The sequence below is a fragment of the Haemaphysalis longicornis genome, unplaced genomic scaffold (assembly GCF_048455015.1).
Source record: "Haemaphysalis longicornis isolate Haplotype H1 unplaced genomic scaffold, Haemaphysalis longicornis Haplotype H1 scaffold_9, whole genome shotgun sequence".
Classification (NCBI taxonomy): domain Eukaryota; kingdom Metazoa; phylum Arthropoda; class Arachnida; order Ixodida; family Ixodidae; genus Haemaphysalis; species Haemaphysalis longicornis.
Window position 1 is genome coordinate 142787477 of NW_027526460.1, and position 6000 is coordinate 142793476.

At 48.2% G+C, this 6000-nt stretch overlaps 1 protein-coding gene across 1 annotated transcript in view; it reads right to left on the bottom strand.

Annotated features, from left to right (window-relative positions):
* Nucleotides 1–3465, bottom strand: part of LOC144151732 (uncharacterized) — a 232278-nt gene extending 228813 nt beyond the window's left edge. Inside the window, exon 1 of the mRNA XM_077682852.1 lies at nucleotides 3259–3465. The gene's annotated coding sequence lies outside the window, so the exon portion shown is untranslated. The remainder of the gene's footprint in view (nucleotides 1–3258) is intronic.
* Nucleotides 3466–6000: the final 2535 nt, after the last annotated feature.

A 6000-nucleotide genomic window follows, 5' to 3' on the forward strand; every position in this document is an offset into this window, starting at 1 on the left:
TTAGAGACGAATTCTGCTTCCAAACGGGTCCACTGCGGTCTCACGGAAACAAATCAGTGGTCGGGGAAAGGGACGCAGGCTTGACATAACGAGTGAGGTTGTAAGGAAGAGGCACTAATGAAATGTAAATGCTGTCAAGATGCGCGTGGGACTTTCCTCAAAGATGTGTGCACAAGCAAAGCGGCCGTAATGGCAATCCAGTATTAACAAGCCGAGTAGTAGCGAAAAGTGATGACAAGACTTCAACGCCTCAAACAGAGTGGTCGGCCCACTACAGTCGCCGGGCTCACACACGCAGTGGAAGTCACCCGTAAACTAGGATTTTCTTTCTTTTTACACTACTAAACTATTCCGACTGAAAGAATATAGGTTTGGGAGTTTGGCTATTCCTAATACGCCACGTTCTTCCCAGAATTCCCGGCAACCTACTCCTCAGGCGGACGTATTCTGCTTGAAAGGTCTTGGAGTGAAAGCGGTGTGTGAAGATGGTATTCCCACTCGTGCAAATAACGGGTGAATCTTATTCGGAATGTTTCACGAAAGAAAAAGGCATCACGAACTTAAGGAGACGTTAGCGCCACCCACCGGGGTACTGAGAAATGAAAAATAAAGTTTCGTCATCTGGTCAACGGCACACTCTGTCCTAATGGAAAATAAGTAAGCCAATGAGACTGTTCGAGATATGGTTCACCTAGAGCCTCATAGGGCCTCTGAAGATAACCGGCAACCTTTTCGTTATAAGGACCATCTCCACACTTTCGGCGATATTCTCAACCATTTCTGCCAGGATCGTGCTTGCCCCACCTCCATCGCCCACTCCACATATCACGTGCATCTTATGTCCTGCGGGATATCAAGTTGCTTGCTATATCAAGACTGTTTTGTAGAACGGGCCTCGCTTCACCACATCATTTGGTCATGCCGGCATCCCGTAGAAGAACTCATCCCGTCCTTCATAAAATATCATCCTTACCACAGTGGGAGGCTGCTACCTCTAGCCCAGCTCCCCTCGTGCAAGAGGCCTTCGCCCAGTTGGCTGAAGACAACGAGCTCCCAAAGCATCGGGAGCCCCGCGGTCTCTATGACTGAGTGAATAACTCAGTAATACAATTACCACAACTTTTGGGCAAAATAGTGTTACTACTACTACTACTACTACTACTACTACTACTACTACTACTACTACTAGCAAAGTGGCTCCCGTTTCTGCACTTGATCAATCACTATGACCTGTAGTCATAGTGAAGTGCTCTTGAAACTGCCCAAGAGCAACGTAATTGACGATGAGGAAACTTTGAAAGACGGTACCGGCGAGCAGGTCCTCTTCCATTCTAGCGCCGTTATATACCCCGTTACTCTAAAAAGCACAGCATATCCCGCACGTGTAACACTGCTTAAGCCTTGCTGTGCAGGGACGATATGTTGCATGTATCTCGACGGCAGCAAGAATAATTAAAGCAGCTCTTGAATGTAGGATAATGTTGATTACCATACGTCCCCATCTGTGCTGGTGTAGCGAGGCAGGTTGGGCGACGCACAGTACGAAAAGTACCACGTTTGTATATCAGTAGAGGCACGTATATAATTCCGGAACGGGAAGTATTACTGCCGTTTCGTGCAACCAACGCCAGTTGCACGCGCCCTCATCCGGTTGCGCGCGGTTCCGGGTGGATCCGGTTGTGTCAGGATTAGTGCCTGAACGCAGTGTCCTGGTCTTTATATTCTGGTTTTGTGGCTACGATTGCAGCAACCAAGATTTTTTTTATTCCATTCTGAAAACGAACGGTAACGCATCTTTTTGTGTCTTCCTAGTCTTCACAATGTGGAACACATCGTATTTGGTGAAGTGGTCGAAGAACCAGGTCGCCCTTGTTGAAAATTCCACTGCACTTGCCATATCCATGGCGCATAAAGCAAACGCACGAAGCTGGGCTACCGGATCCATTATAGCTATGGCTCACTCCAAAATAATAATAATAAACATCGACTGAACTTTGAAATCAGGATGTTGCTGAAAGATTTTTTTATTGAATGACGCTTCCACCTACGTAAGTAACAAGTATTTCCCTTCAAAAATCTCGTTGTTAGCCTGTGGCGTCCTCTTATCGATCGTTCCTGTACTTGTTAGTTTAGTCGGCAGCTAACCAACGCTCTAGAGATAACACCCTCGACGGAGTGCGGTCGGGAGTGTTTAAACGAAGGCGACTTCCGAAGTGCTCTTTATATATGTCCTGTTCACGAAGTGGGCGTGATTTGCTCAAGAAGGCTTGCGTAGTCAGGTGGAAAATGCTTGCATATACTGCGAACGTGTACAAAGGAGACATGCGTCGCGTACCTTGAGGTCACTAAAAACTGAACTTTAAATCGGCGCTTGTGGCAGCGCCTTCTTTCTAAAAATGTACTCTGGTAAAGGTGCACGTAGCGTTGCTTTCAACGTGTCTTTTTTGCACCTTGTGGGTGACTTGGACCATTTTAATATTGTTGCTTTTTTTCCTGCCTGGATAGCGGCAATAATTACTCGGTGTCAATTACAAACAAATCTTAAGAGTTGGCTTCTTACTGAAGATATTTTAGCTACGTACCGCCCTACTCTACTCATCAAGTTCTTGGTATGTTTCAAGCCAACCTACGTAGAGATCTTCTAATTCACTCTTGGTTTTGAAGGCCGGCCGTAACTCCAATTTCAGAGCTCCATTCGTGAAAAATTCTCGCTTCCACCACACCGGCCTGGTGTGAAAGTAAATTTTAATCGCTTGACGCGATTGAGTGTGCGAGCACTGTGAAGCCGGCGCTCCGCAAAAGCAAGACCTTTAATCCACCACGCTGAAACTTCCACGCAGCATTATTTGCATAAGCGGCTGACGTTGCAGGGCTTTTCAAATAATAAGCCTCTGACCCGCCTTTAACGAAATTTTTTTTGTGATCCTGCATTTGTGCGTGAACGGAAATAACGCCTTACGTAAAAGAACACCTATCATTTTTCGTAAACCCCGCTTTCCGCGCGGCAGTAATACCATCACACGCAGAAACAAAAGACGTATATTTATCGAACAGCCCCAGTTCTGAGCCAGTCGGCGCCAAGTGTTGTCACGACGTGGCTGTTAGGAAGCGATTCTTCAAAAAAATGGTGTTCGAAACGCGTTTTTGAAGTCCAAGTTGCCTTTTCATGGATGCCGGCATAATAACTTCAGCTACGGCGAGCACATCTTCGAACACCGCCGAAGCACAATGAAAAGGACAGGCAAGGCAGCTACGCACGTGTTCCCGTCGAGTGTGGCTCGTCCGAAAGCGGTCGCCCCGTCGGCTGCCGGCTCACCGGGTCTGGCTGTCGTCGTCCTGACGCGGCCTGGTGCCGATCAGAGGCGCACACCACACACACACACACACACACGGGACGTCCCTCGGCGGCGGGAACTGTGAGCGGCAGCTGTGAAGCGGCGTTTTTTTTTCTTCCGGCGTGCGGTCCCCCTTTTAAGTGAGGCCCTCCTCTCGCTCGGGCCCAGCGTCGAGCAGCCCTCTCCCGTGTCGGGACGGGGCGGCCAATGGCGCGGGGCCCCGGTCCCCGCGGAGCCGACAGCCGATGCGTCGCCCCCCGCCCCCTCGCTCCTTCGCCGCGAAGGACCCCGGCTCGCGCCGCGGGGACACAACCTGTGGCCCGCAACCTTCTCCTCCCGCGCTGACCCCGCCGCATCCACCGACCTTAGCTCGGCGCGGCGCTCTGTATACCTGCCGCCACCGGGAGAAGGCACATGTCTCTTTCACCCCTCGTACGCTACAATTGAAACTCCCCGAGGCGCTCGTATTCCTCCCACCCGCACTGCAACTGAGCGAATTTCGCTTGCTCTTTGATGGGCAGGCAGCGGGATTCCCACACACGCAAGAAACACAGCGTATGAACACTTAACCCGCAACCCCGTGCCAAGAAGCGTAACGACTTTTTCAGCGCAAAGCTAAGCAACATTTTCTCAGCCTTGCTGTATACAAGGGCACCAAAAGATGAAAAAAAAACTTTTCGTTGCACTCAGTCTGGTTACGTGCTTTAAACTTCTTTATTCTCTACTCTTTACATTGTGTTATACAGTAAACGCTCATTAATTGGAACTCGAAGGGAACGATAAAATTGTGAGAATTAAACGGAGTTCGAATTAGCCGTCGGGCGCCAGAATGAATCGACATCGCGCCACAGCGTGTGTGCAGAACACAAACAAGCCATCCCCGGAGTTTTCATCGCGAAGTAGGCACTACTACACGTTTGTGGCAGGTGATTTCGGTAACAATGACATTCTTTACGCTCGAAAACACCTTTATTTACATTTCAGGCTCGAGGCACTCCAAATAAAAAAGTAAGCGTTCACTGCGGAAGCGAAATAGGCTGTTGCAGCAGCGTAGCGCGCGCGTTGCTTCGCATCTCAAGTAAACTTGGTTTGGTTTGCATCCGCAACAGATTGTAATCACTCCGTGCCGACAACTTCTGCGAGCAATGAGGGAAACCAGGGGATTCCAGTTCCAATTAACCATTCTGGATACCGACGCGTTGGAACTATCGGAAGTTTTCTCCAATTGAAATGTACAGGGCTGTGCCGGGACCAGGGTGTCAGTTCAAATTAACTGTAAGTTTGAATTAAGCGAGTTCAAATGACCGAGCTTTAACTGTATTAACTTTTGCATTGTATTTGCGACTCTTCCTTCGTTTTAGCTTCTTCATCTTTAGTGTGAATTACATCGGCAGGCTTCTTTACTGCGCCATCATGTTTGTGTTTCTTGCTTCGCTTTCGTTTCTTCTTCTGTTGACGCGAATTGGTTCAAAAAGCAGTATGGTATATACACGCTATGGCTTCCCCAGAAGCAAAGTTCTGCGCACTGGCGTGCCCCTGTTCTACTCACGTGCCGTCATGCTGAGGCGTCACGTGGCACGCAGTGTTCTATTTTTCTGTTCCGCCTCTGACGACATGCCGAGGTTGAGATACTACGCATGGTGGAACCACGGTGGAGCGCTGTTATGGAGCCATCATGAAGCTTTCATGGACGTGGTCAATAATTGCAAAGAACACCTTGTGGGCAACACAGTCCAAAGATTTTTCCAAGTCCAACTGGAGCACGTCACCCCTGCGTGCTTGGTGGCGCAGCACTCAAGAATGCAGCTGACTTCACGGATGTTGGTGAAAGCGGATTTTCGTGAGATGCCGAGCGTCAGATGCGGACCAACCGTTTTTTCAAAACACTGTTCGTAGTCTATTGGGTAGAGCCTTGATCAGAATTTTATAGTGTACGTTTGCTAAAGATGCGGGTCAGTACGACGATACACTTTTTAAAGTTTTTTCGTTTCTTCTGTTGCGGGAATGAGTACGCAGGGATCGCTTTAACGTTAAACGCAGCAACGTACAGCGGAGCTCAGTCTGCCTTAAAGGCATTGTAAGAACCAGTGCTTAAACCACCCGGGAACGCGCGCCTTTTCGGGGTTCAAACTTTCTATAGCGCTTTCTCCCTCTTTGGACGTTATTCGCTCTTCTGATTTTTTCTTTGTCTCTCCGTCTGCCCTCGGCAGATTGACAAAAAAATGTTTCTTAAAATTTTCGATGTCCACAGGCCCGAAAGCATAAAGCTCATTGTAATATTCATTAAAAGCCTGTTTTATGTGATCCTTATCTGCAGGCACGCTACCGTTCCAATCAATTTTGCATCCCTGGTTTCGTCGCGAATGCACGTTTTCCAGCCCAACAGCCCGCTTCCTGATAGGAATCTTCTTCTAAAGCCACTAGCTTGTATTTTATTTGCCTACTGTCTTCCTTGTACACCCCGAGGACCTTACATTCTTTCTCGGTGAACTACTGCGGCGTTAACCGGAGAGATTTTTTTTGTTTTCATCGTAATCCCTACACGTGTCCCGATAAACAGCTATGATTTTTATCGTTTCTTTATACAGCTGCCATTGTTCTGCTGTTGCGTGGTTATAAGAGGATTCTATATTGTTATTTGTTATCATACTTTGTTAAAGACTGT